This window comes from Microcebus murinus, chromosome 3, assembly GCF_040939455.1.
Source record: "Microcebus murinus isolate Inina chromosome 3, M.murinus_Inina_mat1.0, whole genome shotgun sequence".
Taxonomy (NCBI): domain Eukaryota; kingdom Metazoa; phylum Chordata; class Mammalia; order Primates; family Cheirogaleidae; genus Microcebus; species Microcebus murinus.
The window spans coordinates 76,167,861-76,186,077 of record NC_134106.1 but is presented as its reverse complement, the minus strand read 5'-3'; the positions used below and the strand labels follow the sequence as shown (position 1 = coordinate 76,186,077).

Here is an 18,217-nt window from a genome sequence, read left to right as displayed (position 1 = left end):
TGTACTTCCTCAAGGTAAAAAAAAAAAAAAGTTCCTTCTGTGTGTTCATCCCGTAGTTTGATAGTTGTATGTTTAGATATTTACTCTATTGGGGAAGTCTTGTGAGGTCGGGATCCAACCTTGTTTTTTCCATCCTTGTTTACCATCTGTATCTACTAAACACTGCTTGCACACTGCCAGGCGGCAGAGGGGTGGGAGTGGCACCAGGGAGTCAGGGCCCCCTAGTGTGAGGGGCAGGAACTGGGCTGTTTGGTGGTTTTTTGCCGTCTGGACACAGCTGGGCTGAGTCAGCGTTAGGGTTTTTTCCCAGATGTCAGTGTTGGAAGGGGGTTCCAGATTTGGCAGGGAATCCAGACAGACATGATAGCCATGAGAGTGCCGTGGTTAAGAGCAAGGATCTTGACTTGAAGGAGGCTCAAGACTGGTGAGTGGAGGGAAGAGAGTGGTATCCCGGGTGTGGGTCCAGCCTAAGTAAAGTCTGGAGGCAGGAAAGCACTCAGGTGTTGAGGGCTGCAGGACGGGGCTGGCTGGGCTGCCCTCCAGGCAGGCTGAGGGGGCCTGTGGGATGGCCACCCACCACAGATCCCCAGCCGCACTCCCAAGGTCCCCTCCGGGCAGTACAAAGGGGCTCTGAGCTCAGCCGAGCCACCACACTGAGCCCCATTCATTCTTCTAGGGATGCCAGCAACTGCCCTGGTGCCTGGGCCAAGGGCAGGGCCAGCCCTAGCAGTGACAAGGCGTCTCAGCCACAGGAACAGAGCCTCTCGGTGGCTGGGATTCCCAGGTCTCACGCCATGTGCTTGCCTGCCGGGGTTACGGGCCCGTGCCTGTCCACCACTTGCTTTGCTCCCGTCCCTCAGCAACAACAGCCAGGGCCGGCTGAGGCCCATGGTGTGCTGGCCTGGTCTAGCATTTGCTTCTTTCATCCCCTCAATATCCTTGGGAAGTTGTCTGTGACCCTATTTCACACACAGGGAAACTGAGGCCCAGAGAGGCAAAATCTCTTAGCAAGCCAGGAGCAGGCCTGGCCAGGAAGCCAGCACTGGCTGATAGCACAGCCTTGGTAGTTAGCCTCAGTCACCCTGGAACTGCCTCCAGGGTGAGGCCAAGCCTCACCATCTGCCTTCTGCCAAAGACCCCCAACTCCTTAGGGCTGCAGGCCTCTCTCCCTCTTCTGATGACAACTCGGAGATGGAAGGGGCAACGGCCTGGGAGCTAGGACACCTGGGTGTCTGTCTGTCTAGTCTCTGCTCCTCTTCAGCTCCAGTTTCCTCATCGTGAAATGGGGACAGTGCCAGGGTTTGCCTCACAGGTCTGTTAGAATTCAAATGGAGGGTCTGTGGAGGCTTCCTGCTCCATGCTTGGCCTATTGTCAGTGATTGGTAGAAGGAACTGGGGTTGTACCCCTTTTTTCCTCCAAAGTCCAAGGCCCAGAAACTCCATCTTTTCATTTGAACTTTGAACATTGGTTCCATCCAGGCCTGCTGCCATGGTCTCATGGGCTGTGTCCTTTTTCCTCTCAGGATCTTGGGTTCCTGTCCACCCCATCAAAAAGGTCCAGCCAGACCCTTCCCCCACCAAGGCCCATCATCCAGCTGCCAGGGAGTTGGGGAGGCCTTGGGTATAGAAGTGAAACCTCAGGCATAGAAGTTATTACCTTGGGCACAGAAGTTAGCTGAGCAGCCAGGTTCTAACTCCAGGTAACTTGACCTTTGGGGGCCATTATTTTTATGGAGGCTACAGGAAGTGAAAAATTAGAAAAACGAAAGCAAGAGTCTTGGGTCCCTGTGGGTAGGTGCTTTAGACATTGTAATGCATGCATACATTACCATAAGTAAGAATATGACCAGGAAGCGGAGTATGTGGCTGTAACACTGTGTGCAAATGTGATAGCAGGGGTTTTCCTTCATCCACTCTGCCCTTCTGGAGTTGGCACAAACCAGGGTAGAATGATGGAGGCTGAGGCTCTTATTAATGGCCGTCAGAATTAGTCAGTAGTGGCCACCCCTCCACCTGGGAAAGGTTGGATGTCCTAGAGGTGCTGGACCAGAGGCCAGGTAGGTGAGAGCTGTCACTGCCCAGGGCCCATGGGAATGGGGTGAGCAGGCTGCACATGGCTAACCACCTGAAGGTTGAGGAGAAGCTGAGGATCTGGGTGGTGGTGGGGTGGCGACCACCATTTAATAGGATTTAATAGACCTAAAAGTAAGGTGGAAGCTGGTGGGGATGGAATAGGGGCACAGAAAGTGGATTTTGACCAGTGGGAAAAAAGTGTGGAACCTTCCAGATACGGCAGACTGGCTGTCACGCAGCTGCACTGCCTGGAGAACACAAGCTCTTCTCCACCAACATGGCAGAGGAAGAGAGCAAGAAAATAGCACAGGGCTTTTTATTGCCTCAGCCCAAGTGCTGGAGGGCTGAGGAGTTCAGGTGGGGAGGAAGTCTCCAGACAGGTGTCCCCCAGTCATGTCCTTCGAGTGCCCCTGAGCTTCTAGCCTCGTCCCTGAACCTGCCTTGAGGGGGGTGGGCCTGCTGCCATGGAGGGCTGGTGGAGGAGCTGATAAGAAGGACAGGAAGGAAGAGAGGGCATGGGGTCCCTCCATGCTGCCTGAGGAGGGCCAGTGGACACTGCCCAGGGCTCCCTGCTGTCCCCACTGGGCTAGCAGCAGCCTTTTGTTTTCAGTAGGGGATTTCCCATCTGCACTGTGGTACTCAGTGCATTGCAAAGGGCTCATACACAAGGGACAAGTAACTCCAAACGTGAGCTGAGGTGCGTTATGGGCACCGTGTTACAGACTTCTCCCTTCTTCCCTGTTTGTTTCAAGTTTCCTACAGTGTGGATTTCTGGACCAATTAGGGAAAATAACAAATGTGTGATAAAAATGTTCAGGGTGGGTGAGGTTCCTGTCCCCAGGGACCCCTCTTTTACCCTGACTTGGGGGTCTCGAGGGTCCCCCTGGCCCGTCCTGTGGGTGCCTTTATTGGGGCTTGCCTTGCTGAGACCACCTTCTCAGGGCTCCCCCTCGGCAGCTGAGGAAAGGGGGACTCAGATCACGTACCCTCCTTGCCGAGGTCACACAGCGTGTTGGTGGCAGAACCAGGCTTGGAGTCCAGCCTCCGGACCCCTCCTTGACCACCCCCCCTCCTTCCCCTCCACCTTAGCACCAGCCTAAGCTGAGGCTGTCCCGAGAGACCACATTTGACACATTTGAGACCATCTGTCCCTTCAGGAAAGCAGACTCGGGTGTAAATTCCTTCAGCCCCCAAGGAGCTAAAAATAAGAGGCCCGTGCCCCCAGAGCAGCCCAGGGAAGGCCATGTGAAAACCCAGGAGGTGGGGGTGGAGGCCCAGGGCTTGGGGCCCCGTGGTGTCAGAGGGGTGGAAACAGGATGTGAGCAGAGAGGGGGCTGTGAGAAGCAAGGTGGCTCCCAGCAAAGGCAGCCACCTGGTACAGCGTGTCTGGGCCACGGAAAAAGACCGTGGGCTGCGTGGGAGTCGCTGCTTCCTGCTCCCTCAGAAGCCTCCCCCAGCTCTGCCTGGCTTTCGGCCAGAGCAGAATCTGACCCCTGGGCTGGGGTGTCGAGAGAGGGACAGAATGTTGCCTTTCAGAGAGATGGGGAGTAAATTTTTACAAGTCTCCCTGCTCCCCCAGGGAGGCCTGGTGCCCAAGAACTAAACCGAAGATGGAGAAATGGGGCGAATAGCGCACTGCTGTCCACCAGCTGGCACTGATGGAGGGCCGGCTGCGGGCCGGGCCTGAGCCACCAAGGCCCTCCGCCTGACTCCAGGGAGGCCCAAGCATTGGGTGGGCACCATGAGGAGGCCTAGGAGAGGCCCTGGATTCAGCATGGGGATCTAGGAAGGCTTCCTGGAGGAAGTGAGGCCTGAGGGGGGTCTTGAGGCTGCAGGGGCAGGGGTGGGTAAAGGCATCCCAGCACAAGGGGTCGAGGGGACACTGGCCTGAGGTGTGTGGGCCAGTGCCACTGGGGCCTTTCTGCCCTCCCTGCCTGAGCCTGCTCCTTTGGCCTACCCAGGGCCTCTCACGATGTTCCTCCTCTTTGGCACCTGCAGTATCCCCCACCTCCGGCCTCGCCTTCACAGGCATTGACTCCGGCGCCTCTTTCCGCCCCTGCACCCCTCAGCAGTCTCCTGCCCTTCCCGACCAGACCTTCTCTCCTACAGCACTTTCATACATATTTATATTTATATAGAGAATGTAGAGCTTTGTCTTTTTAAAAATTTTAATTCAAATAGTATCATACAATTTCACCTTATTTCGCAACTCACTTTTTTGCAACTCACTTTGTCTTGGAGCTTGTTCTAGATTACTGTGTGCAGGTTTACCTCATTATTTGTTTTCACAGATACTTGGTAGAACTGTAAAATTTTGTATTCCATTTCCCCCCATTACAGACCTTGTGGCACTGCAAATATTTGCACACATTTCTGTCTTTCCTGTGTCCATACCCAGAAGAGGGCTTATAGGGTCAAAGAGTATGGGCTTTCAATGTTTGGAGCAGTCCTGCCAAATTGCCCTCTAAAAACATGATACCAATTTACTTTTCCACCAAAAGGGCAGGAGATTACTCATTCTTCCAATACCCAATCGTTCGCCAGCCTGCTGGGCAGACCATCACATCATGTTTTTGGACAGTGGGTAGAGCACAACTATCTTGTATTTACTGGACATTTGCATTTGTTGGCATGTGCATTCTATATTGCTATTCTCTGCCCCTTTTCTATTGTGGTGTTTGGCTTTTTCTTATTTGTTTTTGGAGGTCCTCACATCTTTACTCACTTTCTTCACACTCTCTTTCCTCCTTTCCTGTTTGGTTTTTCTCTATTACCACCATTGGACAGAAATATATGTTCATTTCTTTCTTTCTTTTTTTTTCTTTTTGAGACAGATTCTCACTCTGCTACCTGGGCTAGAGTGTGTGGCATCATTCTAACTCACAGCAACCTAAAACTCCTGGGCTCAAGAGATCCTTCTGCCTCAGCCTCCTGAGTAGCTGGGACTACAGTCATGCACCACCATGCCTGGCTAATTTTTTCTATATATTTTTAGTCAGTCAATTCATTTCTTTCTATTTTTAGTAGAGACAGGGTCTCGATCTTGCTCAGGCTGGTTTCGAACTCCTCGACCTTGAGCAATCCCCCTGCCTTGGCCTCCCAGAGTGCTAGGATTACAGGCATGAGCCACCGTGCTTGGCCTATGTTCATTTCTTTATTGCTGTCCCTCCCTGCCCCCTTAGAATGTAAGTGCCAAGAGGGCGGGAATTTTGTTGTTTGTTCACGCCAAGGTTTCCAGCACCCAGGATAGTGCCTTGCACATAGTAGGGGCCCCTCAGTTAATTGTTGGATGAATGAATAATAATCTTTTAGCTGTCACTTGTTGTCAGATATTTTCTCCATGTCTGTCACTCAGCCTTTACTTTTGTTTCTGGTGAGTTTGATCATACTTTTATGAGATCAAATGTATCACTTCTTTCTTACAGAGCTTTTGTGTGTTGTTTTGTGCCTGAGGCCTTGCTTCTCTACTCCAAAGGTATAAACTTACTCTCCTAATACGTATATATTTTGGTCTTATTTCAAGTCATTTAATCCACAAGGCATGTATTTTTGTAAATGATATGAGATATGGATCAAAACTTTTAAAAAGTACTGTTGCTATATATTAAAGAGTTCAGTCTCTGCTCTGTTTATTTGAAATGCCACCTTTATCACTAACTGTGTCCTTGGACTTTCTAACTGGTTCCATTGATCCATTTGTCTGTTTTCATGCCAGAATCACACTTGTGAAATCACTAGACTGTTATAGTTTATTTTTATATCAACTAGGACATATTCCCCCTTTTTGTTCTTAATTTTCAAAAATTTCTATGCTGTTTTTTGTATATTTTCTCTTTCAGATCAATATCAACACCAGCTTGTCAGGGCCTATTTTTAAAAATCTTGTGATTTCTACCATTGGCTGTCCTGGATAAAAAAAAATAAAAAAAAAAAAAAAAAAAAAAAAAAAAAAAAATCTTGTGATTTTGATTGGGTTGGAATGCAATTATAGACTAAGTCAGGTAGGACCAACACCTTTTTTTTTTTTTTTTTTTTTTTGAGACAGAGTCTCACTCTGTTGCCCAGGTTAGAGCGCCATGGCATCAGCCTAGCTCACAGGAACCTCTAACTCTTAGGCTCAAGTAATCCTCCTGCCTCAGCCTCCCGAGTAGCTGGGTCTACAGGCGCACACCATGATGGCCAGCTAATTTTTCTATCTTTAGTAGAGAACGGGTCCTGCTCTTGTTCAGGCTGGTCTCAAACTCCTGACTTCAAGTGATTCTCTTGCCTTGGCCTCCCAGAGTGCTAGGATTACAGGCGTGAGCCACCGTGCCCAGCCAGGCCCAGCATCTTTACAACACCCAATATTCCTGTTATTGGACATGACATAATTCTCTCCATCTGCAGCTCTATCATGACCTATAATCAAATTTCATAGCTGCCTTCGTATAGGTCTTACACATAACTTTCAGGCTTTTTATAGGTATCTTACAGCTTCTGTTGCTATCGTGAATGTCAACATTTTTTTCTGTTGGTTTTCTGGTGTGTAGAAAAACACTGATTTTCGTCTGACTTTGTATCTGGTTATCTTGCTGACTTTGCTTATTAGTTCTAGTGTCTGTCAGATGGTTCTCTGAGATCTTCCTGACAGGCAGTCATATTTTCTGCAAATAATGCTGGTTTATTCTTTTCTCCACCTCTCTTTCTTGTCCCATGAAAGGCCAGCACACCCCGAATGTGGCAGAGCGGCCACTCTCTTGGGCCTGCTTGTCTCGCTCCTCCCCTGGCAAGAACGCTCCTGGAGCATCACTACTCAGCGTGATGTTTGCTGGCGTTAAGGAGCCTTCTATCTTTCTGTTGGCAGTATTCTAAGAAGCCTTCTTCTTTGTGATCTTGAATGAGTGGTACATGTTAATCGGCTTCTGACAAGCTTGCTTGCTGTGGTAGAGACTGTGGGATTTCAGCTGGGCACACGGCTTCCCAGGGCAACAGAAGCCTTCCTTGCTGTTAGGTGTGGCCAGGTGACCATTGGGGTATGGCAGAAGTGACAGTGCAGCTTCCCGGAAATGCCTTTAAAGGAAGAGGACAATTTCTCCTTCCTGCTGGCTGGAATGTCCGTGTGAAAGCAGGAGCTGGCGCAGCCAACTTGAACTATAAGGGTGACCTTACAAATGGAAGCCTTCCACAGCAGAGCGACAGGACGGGAGGACCCAGATCCCTGGGAGCTTTGCGGAGGCGAGACTCCATGCCAGCCCTGAGTTCCTGCACCCCCACTTAGACCTGAGCCACTGTTCTGTCAGCCAAAGCGAATCTCTACCTATACACCTGGGTGCCACGGAAGGGTTTTGAGCAGGGAGCGACATGGTCAAACCTGTAATTTAGAGAGTTCATTCTGGATGCCACGGGGAGGGTGGATGGGGCAGGAACCAGGTTGGAGATGGGGTCTGTCAGTTCCTCCAGCCAAAGACCACGAGCAACACACCTGTAGTTGAACAAGGCAGGATTATTTGTAGTGGGGGAGAACACACGTCACAGGAAACTGTGGGTGTCTCAGTAAGAGGGTGTTAGAAAGAACCTGTTCACAGGATCTGGGCTGTCCTTGTGACACGGTAGACTCCACTTCTGGATGGAAGAGAGCCACAATGCTGTGCTCATTTTTGCACTGTCCCACAAGGCCCTTCCTATTTTGGGGGCTAGAGGAACCAGGAGAGGGAGGAGCATCATTAGAGCCCCGTGACAACTGGGGCCATGCAGAGGGGCTGTGCTGTAGGAGCTGTAGCCTTGCAGGGACACAGCCCCTGCCAAAACCTTGGTGTCATGGAGGGAGGGCACAGGGGTAGCAGCCTGGAGCTGCTCTCTCCTCCCTTCACCTGCTGGTGCCTTTGGGCTGAGTGCCCAGGAAGCAGAGGCGAGGGAGCCCAGGTGGGGTGCCTGTCCACACAGAGCAACCTGTGAAGGGAGGAACACAGGTCTGAGAAGGGGATGGGGCATGGCCACTGCATTCTCAGAGTCCAGGTGGTGCCCGGCACATAAAAGTTGCCCCCCGAATATGTATGTGTCAGATGAGTGAACCTCCCAGAGGCCTTGGTCCTAGGTCCTCTAATGTGTGTGCTCCTCCTGGGGACACTTCAGGGTGGATGAGAGGAGGCTGTTGGAGGTGCAAGAAGGGGGTGGGGCCAAGAGCAGAGCTTGCAGCTCCCCTCCCACGACCTTCTGCCCAGGCTCTCTTGCCGATGTCCCTGCCCCTGACGTGACTGGGACACCCTAGTGCATGCAGCCTTTCTGGACCTCTCTTCCTGGGGTCTGACAGTCTCCTGCCAGGCTGTGGCAGGAGGGCCAGGCATTGTGGCTGTCTTGTGGACGGCTCCCATCCCCCACACCCTGACTGGCTCAGCAAGCCCTTACTGCGCTCCTGCGCTCCTGTGTGGCAGCAGGCCGTGAGATTATCCTCTCAGGAACAGATGACCATAGTGGACTAGGATGGGTTTCTTTCCCGCCCTGGTGCTGCTGGGCGGGAGCCCACAGCAGGGGCCTTAGGCCGGAGAAAGAAAGGCTCTCTTCACATAAACAGCCAGAGAGATGTAGAAGAAGGGAGGACCCAGCTAGGCAGGTGGGGCACTGTCTGTGGATGCCCCCCATGGGCCACCTCTCCCCCTGACCGCATTCTCTTGCCCCACCGGATCCAAAGCAGGGAATTCAGAGGCCAGGAGATTGGGAGGATTCAGAGAAGGAGGGTACTGGGGGGAGGTTTGTCCTCACACTGAGAAGCACTCACACTCGGGGCAGAGGACCCAGAAGGCAGCCTTGTGCTCAGGACAGGGCTGAGGGTGGGCTGGAAGAAAGGCCTTTTCTGGGTTCTCTGTACAGGTGGGGGATGGCCCCATGTCGTAGGAGGCCAGCCCACCTTCCTGTGCTCACGAGTCTGTTGTTCCTTAATTATTTCAATTATTTACATATAGAGATCCCTTCATGCTTTCCAAAATGCCTTCCCGGATGGTGGCTCATTTGATTCCCACAACAGCCGGTGAGGCTGCTCTGTTCCCTTCCCCAGTGGGGTAGCAGAGGCTGGGGTGACATGACTCACCACAACCACTGCCCGCACAGAGGGGCCACCCCGTCTTGACGCGCCGGGAAGGGGAAGGCGCCCTGTGTGTGAGCAGTTTCTATTCCCCTCAGTGACCAGGGTTGTGAGGCCTCTTCCCCGCTGGGACCTGCCTCCAACCCCTCCAACCCCCTGCAGAGTGGGAGTGTGAGCCCCGCCTGGCCTCACCCCAGGGCTTCCAGGCTGCTGGACACTGCCTTGTCATGTGGCCACCATGCTGGACCCATTCCCTACCATGGCCAAGGTGCTAGTGAGCCCCTTCTCCTTCCTCGGCTACCCACCTCTCCCCAGGCCCCCCAGACTCCACATGGGGAGGTGGGAGATCACTGAGGACAAACCCAGGGGCTCTTCTGTGGCCTGTTCCTTCCACCCCACAGGAACCATGGCTGCTAGCTGTCCACAGCCCCATTGCCCAGCATGGCTCTGGCAGGGACCACCCCTGTGGTTAGGCACGGGGTGGGGGACACCGGTTGGGGGGCCCTCAAGATAGGATTCCGTGGTTGGCCTGGAGGCAGATGAGTTCTGCTAAGGGGTGGAGGGAGGGGAGTCTTGCTCTTGGCAGCCCGAACAAACCATGCCCTCTGCCCTGCCAGCCCCTTGCTCGGGATCCACCTGGCATGGCTCACTTTCCCTCTCTGGGCCTCAGTTTCCTTCTCTGTAAAGAAGGGCTAATGACAATACCTGGGGTGAGGACAGAGGGGGGCATCCAAGAGGGCTGAGGGTGGGGGGAGGCAGCCGAGTGCCCAGCAGCTCCCATGGGAGCAAGTCCCTGAGGACTTCATGGCATGGTGGGGCTCCCAAAAAGGAGTCACCGTGTTCCACCAGGGTGATCAGGGAAACTTCCTGGAGGAGGTGGCTGGGCCCCCAGGAAAGGGGGGCATGAGGGCGTTCTGAGTCTGTGAGTGGGGAGAGTGGCGCTGCAGACAGAGTAGCTGCTGTGAGCACAGGTGGTGTGGGGGGCGGGGCAGCTGTGCGGTGGAAAGAACTGTTTGGCTTTGCTGAAGAACATGAACTGAGAAAGGGAAAGAAAAGGTGAGGCCTGACTCCCTGCTGAGGGGTTTGGATTTGTCCTTCAGGCAACCACAGGGAGCCATGACTTGGGTCAAATTTCCTTCTTAGAAAAAGGATTTGGGCCAGCAGAGTATGTGTGGGGGTGGCTAGGGCTGGGAGAGGTGGAGGCAGGTGCCTAGGACATGGGGGGGTGGCTATTATAATTGTCTGGTTAGGCAATGACAGGGCCTGGCTAATTCTGAACCAGCTGGTTGGTTTGGGAAACCTCTGCTGAAACCTCACATTTGCCGTTAAACCAGTTGTCACATCACTTGGAGTCACCCACTGTGGGCCCTGGTGTGGGCATGTGACACCTGCCAATTCTCTGACTTCCTCACACCATGAGTTAACTACCCTTCTGCTTTTCTTGTTTAAAAAACAGTATTTTTTCTTCTATTTTATGTTGTCATTCCAAACAAATTTCCAAGAATAAGAATAAGGTGGGCCAGGCGCAGTGGCTCAAGCCTGTAATCCTCGCACTCTGGGAGGCCGAGGCAGGAGGATTGCTTGAGCTCAGGAGTCTGAGACCAGCCTGAGCAACAGCGAGACCCCATCTCTCCTAAGAATGGAAAAATTAGCCGGACACAGGGGCTCATGCCTGTAGTCCCAGCTACTTGGGAGGCTAAGGCAGAAGGATCATTCAAGCCCAGGAGTTTGAGGTCGCTGTGAGCTATGATGATGCCACTGCACTCTAGCCGGGCCACCAGAGTGAGACTCTGTCTCAAAAAAAAAAAAATTAGAAAATAAAAACAAATAAGGTGGAAGTGTGTTTGAAGTGGGTTCATCTTAGTCAAGGTGGAGGGAGTTTCCCAGCCCTTGGAACATGGGGTCTGGCCCATCTAAGCTGTGGCCACTTGAGGTCCTGGGCAGACACATATCTCTGCTCTGCCCCCACTGACTGGGGGTGGGTGACTGTGGAACTCCAACTAAGACAAGGGCTGCCAGGGGCAGGGTGCAGCTGCAGTCGGGACCCAGGCTTCTTATCAGGGACAGTATGGCTTCCAGGATTGGGGGTGCACAGACAGCTTCTGCCCCCTCAACCCCCCAGCTGGGCTGTTAGCAACTGGACATTGCATGCTGGGGTCTGAGGCCTGGGCAGAGGGGCCTGGTGGGTGGAGAAGGGTGCAAGGAGGTGAAATTCTGGTGCATGGGGAAGCAACCCCAAATTTTGTCCTACCGGGGGAGCATCCTGTGCTGGAAGGAACTGTTGAGGTAGTGGTGGCCATCCCTCTGCCTCAAGGAGGGGCTTCAGTCCCCAAAGGAGACTCTTGTGGCCCTGAGCACCTTCCCTGGGTGGGAGGGTGGGCCAGCTCTTCTGCACTCTGACCTTGTCCCTCACTGCGTGCATTTCCTTTCGTCCCTTCTGCCCCAATGGACAAAAGCTCAGGCTAGAGTGGCCTGGCCAGGGCAAAGCTGGGCATGTTCAGACCCATCTGCAGACCTAGTGCCCAGGGAGGGGACACTGAATGGCTCAAGGCATGTGCTGCAGGCTGGAGAGGAAGCCATGTCTGGGCCCAGAGTGGGTGTGGGATGCAAGGCAGGGTGGAGGAGAAGCCAGTGGGGCTGGGCAAGGGCGAGAGGAAGGTGGAAGGTGTCATAGGGAGGTGGCTGCAGTGGTCCGGGTGCAGGGAACAGCAAGAGCAGAGACGTGGAAGTTAGGGTTGCGGGGCAATGGGGCCAGTTTTAGGAGGGGATTGGGCTGTCACCGCTCGTGGTCTCAGAGCAGGGAGAGGTGGGCTCCACCCAGGTTGGGCTGGGCAAGGTGTTGGCATCAGGGGCTCTGACCCTTCCAGCCCACGCGAGGAGGCTGAAGTCCCCCAGGAGGGGCTTGCCAGGTCACCCACTGAGAGTAGGGCAGCATGTGCCAGGACAAGGGTCCCCCCTCAGTCCCCTTCCCTGTGACCTGTTCTAGCTGAGGCAGGTATTTACTTAGGGTGGTCTGAAGGAGGGAAGAAGAGAAAGGTTGGGGAGCAGGAGAGAGGCGGGTGAGGAGGAGACAGGCTGGGCTCAGAGAAGGACGAGAGACAGCTGCAGGGAGAGGAGAGGGAGGAGGGCACGCAGCCCCCAGCTGCAGGCCTTCCCCAGGGCACCACCCTCCTGCCCTTCTGTGGGGTCTGGGTAAGGGCAGCACACCCTCCCTGGCCCTCCTGTGTCCTGTGTGTCCCTCTCTTGCCCTCAACACCCAGGCCAGCTGTGGCCCATGACAGCTGGAGTTCTGGACTAATGACTATTGTCTTTGGGGTGCACGCTGGGGCCTGGGGCCACATTCTGGCCTCCCATCTTCCCTCACTCAGGCCCACTCCTAGGTGTCTTGCAGCCCCTGCAGGCCAGCCCCATGAAGGTGGAAACACCAGGCGTGCCTGGCCCCTGCAGGCTCCAGGAAGCTGGGCCCAAGTCTCTATTGCCCCTGCCTGGCCCTTAGAAGGTCCCTCCAGAAGTCTTTCCAATCCCAGACTAAACCTGAGTCCTGCCCTTGCTCCTGGGTAAACCAAGGCAGGAACTTCTTGCCCCGGCTCTGCTGTGCGTGAATCTGGCTGGAGATAGGGCCAGACTTCTTTGTGACCAGCAGCTATGTCCTGGAAGGAAGCAGAGGACAGTGGGGACAACCTCTTCCCAGTTGCTATGCTTGAGGAGGGCCTCCAGCTATGTGGCATAGCACGGCCCCTCGGGCAGCTCTGGCCAGGCCACCCTATGCTGGAGTGGGGGTTTCTGACATGGGACAGAAGAGGTGCTTCGGGGGATGTGTCAGTGGGGCAACAACAAAGTCTAGCTTATAGCCAAGTGGCCCCAGAGCACCCGGAACAGTGCCTGACACCTGGGGAGGGCCCCAGCACCATATTTGCAAATCAATGACAGATGTCTTGGCTCCTTTTGTTCAGCCCCAAGATCTCCCAGGGTGACGTCCCCTTTCAGAACAGCACTGATGATGGGGCTCCCAGCTTGCAGGGTAGGTTTGTGCATGTGTAGTGTGTGTGTGCCCGCGCGAGTGTGTGGTATGTGTGGTGTGGTTTGTGAGGGAAGTGTGTGTGGTGTGTGTATTCTGGGGTGTGTGGGGTGTGGTATGTGAGGGAAGTGTGTATGGTGTGTGTATTCTGGGCTATGTGGGGTGTGGGGTGCGGTATGTGACGGAAGTGTGTGCGGTGTGTATATTCTGGGCTGTGTGGGGTATGGAGTGTGGTATGTGAGGGAAGTGTGTGTGGTGTGTGTATTCTGGGCTGTGTGTTGTGTGAGGGAAGTGTGTGGGGTGTGTGTATTCTGGGGTATGTGGGGTGTGGGGTGTGGTATGTGAGGTAAGTGTGTGTGGTGTGTATATTCTGGGGTGTGTGGGGTGTAGGGTGTGGTATGTGAGGTAAGTGTGTGTGGTGTGTGTATTCTGGGGTGTGTGGGGTGTGGTATGTGAGGTAAGTGTGTGTGGTGTGTGTATTCTGGGGTGTGTGGGGTGTGGGGTGTGGTATGTGAGGTAAGTGTGTGTGGTGTGTGTATTCTGGGGTGTGTGGGGTGTGGTATGTGAGGTAAGTGTGTGTGGTGTGTATATTCTGGGGTGTGTGGGGTGTAGGGTGTGGTATGTGAGGTAAGTGTGTGTGGTGTGTGTATTCTAGGGTGTGTGGGGTGTGGTATGTGAAGTAAGTGTGTGTGGTGTGTATATTCTGGGCTGTGTGTTGTGTGAGGGAAGTGTGTGTGGTGTGTATATTCTGGGCTGTGTGTTGTGTGAGGGAAGTATGTGTGGTGTGTGTATTCTGGGGCATGTGTGAGGGGGTGTATGTGTGAGGAGAGGGCTGAGGCCAGGCCCCCAGAAACAGCCCTGATGGACCCCCAGCAGTCTGAGAGCCAGCTACTGTCTGGGATGGCACAGATTCGGTGGCACTGGCTGAGCAGGGAGGGGCACGCACACCTGAGCCATCTGAGTGAGAAGGGACGAGGGGCCCGGTACCCAGGCAGGCCACGTTCCATGCGACGTAGGCAGGGCGCTGTATGCAGTGCCGAGACTCAGGCTGGCGGTCAGGTGCGGAGTTTTGTGGGCTGCAGAGGGGCAGGAGGGGCTGGTGTGAGCCAGGGGTGGGCTCGCCCGTGGATCTGGGGCTGGCTGGCTCTGGGAGGGCTCCTGTGGGCTGTCCCGGTGCTAGCAAGGCCACATCACAGTGGGTGTGTTCGGGTGTCCATAGGTGATGGACAGGATGCTTGGGTGGCACTGTGCATATGAGGACAGGTGAGTGTGACTATGTACATGTAAGGGTGTGTGAGTGCATGTGTGTGTGTACACATGGCCCTCTCTGAGTGTCCAGGGGTGACTTCATGAGCAGTGATGGCCTCAGCTTTTTCAGGAGCTGTCATCTTAAAGGGACACATCATCGGATTTGGTGCCCTAATCCTCCCTGATCCTCTCCAGGCACTTCCTCTCTGGTGGCCGCCCCCAGCCATCTGTGCTCTGGACCCAAGCCTGGCCCGTCCTCCTTGCCCGCCCTGTCTCCTGCCCTTCCCCGCTCTCTAACTGTGGCAGGGACAGCCTCCCTTCCCTGCCCTTTGCCCTCACATGCCAAGTAAGTGCTCCCCTTCCAGATTACAAAACCGAGCAGCAGCTGGCGTCCCTCAGCTGCCCCCAGTCCCTCGACTCACTCACGGCAGGGCTTGGGCTCAGGAGGAAGTGGAGGGAAGGGTCAGCCTCGTCTTTCCTTAGGAGACTGTTCACCCCTCTGCTCAGCCCTGGGAGCCCTCCCCATGCCTCTCTTTCTCATTGTCCACCCTGTCCAGGCTGTGCCTGGTTCCTGCTGGCTCTGCCCCCTCCTGCTCCAGGATCCCTCCACCATTTGCATTGTCACATGGGTCCAAGTCAGTGTCTTGTCCCTTGAACTGCCAAATCAGCTCCTGACCTCTCCCCAGCCTCTTCTGCCCCACGATCCACTTTCCATGCCCTGCCCCCACCTTAATCAGAACCTTCCAGGGACTCCTGCCGTCCTTCCCATGAAACCAGACCCTCTCCTGGACCTTGGCCCAACCTGAGCCTCCTGCCGAAAGCTTGCTCCCTCGGGGCCTCTGTCCTTGCCGTTCAGCCCTTTGGGCTGCTCTCCGCTACCCTGTCCCTCGCTGCCCCTTGTCATCATTGAGTTACAGCTGAAGACTGTCCCCTCTCAGAGGCCTCGCTGTGGCCTCTTGCTGCTCTATTTCATCCCTCTCTGGGGTTTCATCTTGTTTATTCACTCACTCCTCTGGCCTCTAGCTCTGGCTCGCATTGGAAGGTCAGCCCCAGAGGGCAGGAACCCTGTCGGACTTGTTGGCACTGCATGCCCAGCGCCCCTGTGAACACCAGGCAAGTGAGTGGGAAGCCCGCAGCCCAGGTGCCCAGGGCGGCAGAGCTGTGGGGGCAGAGCTTGCCCTTGAACCCAGAGCACGGCTCCCTGTGCCTGTTGCAATGGCCTCTTTCACTGATATGCCCTCCCCTCCCCCAGTGTTTACTCTCTGGAGCCATCTGCTGCTTTGGGTGCCTGAGGACACCTCTTCTTCCCCTGGAGCCTGGGGCACAGTGGGGGCTGGGGGCTGAGCCCTGTGTCTAGGCCCCAGCGGGCCCTGTGCTGACGATGACTTCCTCCACGTTGTGGAGCTGCAATTTCCTGTGTCATCAGTTTCCCGTTGAGGGCTACCTGGGGGCACAGAGACAAGTCAACAAGTCTACAGAGAGGCATCAAGTGCCCACTCCAAGCTGGCACCGTGCTTCCCAGCTGACAGAGTGGCAGAGCCCTGTGCATCGTGCATCCTCAAGCGGCGCGTGGCTGAGCCTGGGAGACAGCACCAATGCCCTTAAAGCAGCAAAGGCCTCTGAGACAGTGGCCGAGGAAAGGAGGCAGGTGGGAAGGGCCTGGACAGTGGGGTAGGGACCTGGATTTTGGGGGCAGGCTGGAGAAGACACAAAATCGTGAGTTCCAACTTTGGCCACCATCTACCAACTCCAAGAGTTTGATCAAGTTACTTAGCCTTTCGGTGTCTTGGTCCCCTTTTTGTATTTAGGTACCAATCATTCCCACCATCAAGGGCTCTCTGGGGTTTCAATGCCTGTCTCTGAGGGTTGATTCCTGGCAAGGCCTTACAACAAGGTAGGGCACATGGCAAGCACACACTCAGTGTTATTGTCGTAGTTGTCATTCTGAAGAAAGAGACCCGGGTGAGAGGTTGTGCGCTGGGGGTAGGGGAGGATGCAAGACACGGTGGGCCCGCGCAGACCCTGTCCAGAGGCAGAGCGGTTGAGTGGTTAAACCCAGGCTCCAACTCCAGTTCTCCTACTTACAGGTGGATTGTGTGGCCTTGGTGCTGACACCTGACACATCTGGGCCTCAGTTTCCCTCTCTGTGAAGGAGGCTATGAAGCCTAGCTGCAGTAATTCCCATAAGGCACCTAGCATGGTGCCAGTAATTGCTGTTGTTTAATGAGGGCACAGAGAAGTTAAATCACCTGTCCAAGGTCACACAGTGGGGAAGCAGACCAGCTGCATTTGAGCCAGGACAATGGCTCCAGAGCCCCCACGGCTAACTGATGCATGACGCTGGCACTGCTGGTCTTCAGGGCAATGGCAGAGAGCTGCCTGGTATTAGATGGTGGTGAAGGTGTCAGCGGTGGTGATGCAGGAAGGAGCAGTCTCTGGCTTCTCTGGGCCTCAAAATCCTTTTGCCACTCTCACTGTGGTCACAGAGAAGCCTTGGGAGTCCTTTTGTCACAGAGCCACTCACCCTGTGACCACAGTGCAGTCACATTTCTGAGACTCCCTCACTTCTTGCCCAACCATTACCACTGGCGGCAGCTCTTCCTTAGCAACCTCTCTTCCCTGGGTTACAGGCACCTCTGGTTGCCGGGTGGGTGCAGGCCCTGTTTCACTGCTGGGACCCCAGGGGTCGGGGGCCACAGGTGTGCTGTGGGTGGGTGTCCAGGGGAAAGCTTGGGGAGGAGGGTCTTCTCCCGACCTAAGCCCAGGCACTTCTGGGGGTATAGCCAGACCTGGGACCCTTCAATGGACATGCCCCTGGGACGAGAAGGGACCAAGAAGGTCAGCAGAGTGGGCTCTAGCCTTGGCAATGGGGTTGGCCCCCCAAATTCCCTTCCTCTGGGCTGGAGCCTCCTCCCTGATGGGTGCCTCGTGCTCCTCTCTTATTTTCTGTTTTTTTTTTTTTTTTTTTTTTTTTTGAGACAGCATCTCGCTGTATCACCAAGGCTGGAGTACAGTGGTGTGATCATAGCTCACAGCAACTTCAAACTCTTGGACTCAAGTGATCCTCCTGCCTCAGCCTCCTGAGTTAGCTGGGACTATAAGCATGTGTCACCATCACCACACCTGGCTAATTTTTTTTTTTGCAGAGATGGCGTCTAGCTATGTTGCCCAGGCTGGTCTCAAACCCCTGGCCCCAAGGAATTCTCCTGCCTCAGCCTCCCAAAGTGCTGGGATTACAGGCGTGAGTCACTGCACTCAGCCTCGTGGTCCTCTCTTTATAGGAGACCACGGCAGGAGGGAAAGCCTGACCCCACAGCGCTGCACTGTGCCAAAGCTCAAGGAGGTGCAGGGACCTCTCCTAGACAACGCGTCCCAACTCCGGCATCTCCTACCTGCAACACACTTCTTAAGATGTTTGGATACTATCTGTACCCAACAGTCTTCCTTACGTCAACTCAGTTTTTATAAGCCTAAAATTTATTTTTAAAAGGAAAAGATATCATTACTCTAGGTGGATAATTAGTATCACTTGCCATGAATACAACACAATCACAAAACTAAATATTATTAAAACAATGAGGTCAGCTCCCGAGGGCAGTGGTTTGGGAGTTATTTCTGTATTCCCAGCACCTGGCGCATAATAGGACCTTGAAATACATTTTTTGAGTGCAGGGCTGAGATGAGTGAACGCAGAAAGGCATGAGTGATCCTGATTTGAATGCTTGGGGAAGGTGCTGAGCCTCTCTGTTAGAAAAGGGGAAAGCAAATGTTAGAGAGGCGTGAAAGCCACACTAACCCCAAACAGAGATGGCCTTCGTGAC

The 18,217-nt window shown here is 54.3% G+C and overlaps 2 long non-coding RNA genes across 4 annotated transcripts; both read left to right on the top strand.

Moving 5' to 3' along the window:
• The first annotated feature begins 1,925 nt into the window (after positions 1-1,925).
• Positions 1,926-15,503, top strand: LOC142869976 (uncharacterized). The gene is made up of 3 exons (XR_012918502.1): positions 1,926-2,057; positions 13,084-13,151; positions 15,420-15,503. It is a non-coding gene; the product is annotated as an uncharacterized LOC142869976 (long non-coding RNA).
• Positions 15,504-15,650: 147 nt separating this feature from the next.
• On the top strand, positions 15,651-17,986 carry LOC142870064 (uncharacterized). Of its 3 annotated transcripts, none has more exons than XR_012918604.1 (2): positions 15,651-16,040; positions 17,678-17,986. It is a non-coding gene; the product is annotated as an uncharacterized LOC142870064 (long non-coding RNA). The 3 variants fall into 3 exon arrangements; XR_012918603.1 differs by having other exon boundaries at positions 15,651-16,044; XR_012918602.1 differs by having other exon boundaries at positions 15,651-16,112.
• The last annotated feature ends 231 nt before the right edge of the window (positions 17,987-18,217 follow it).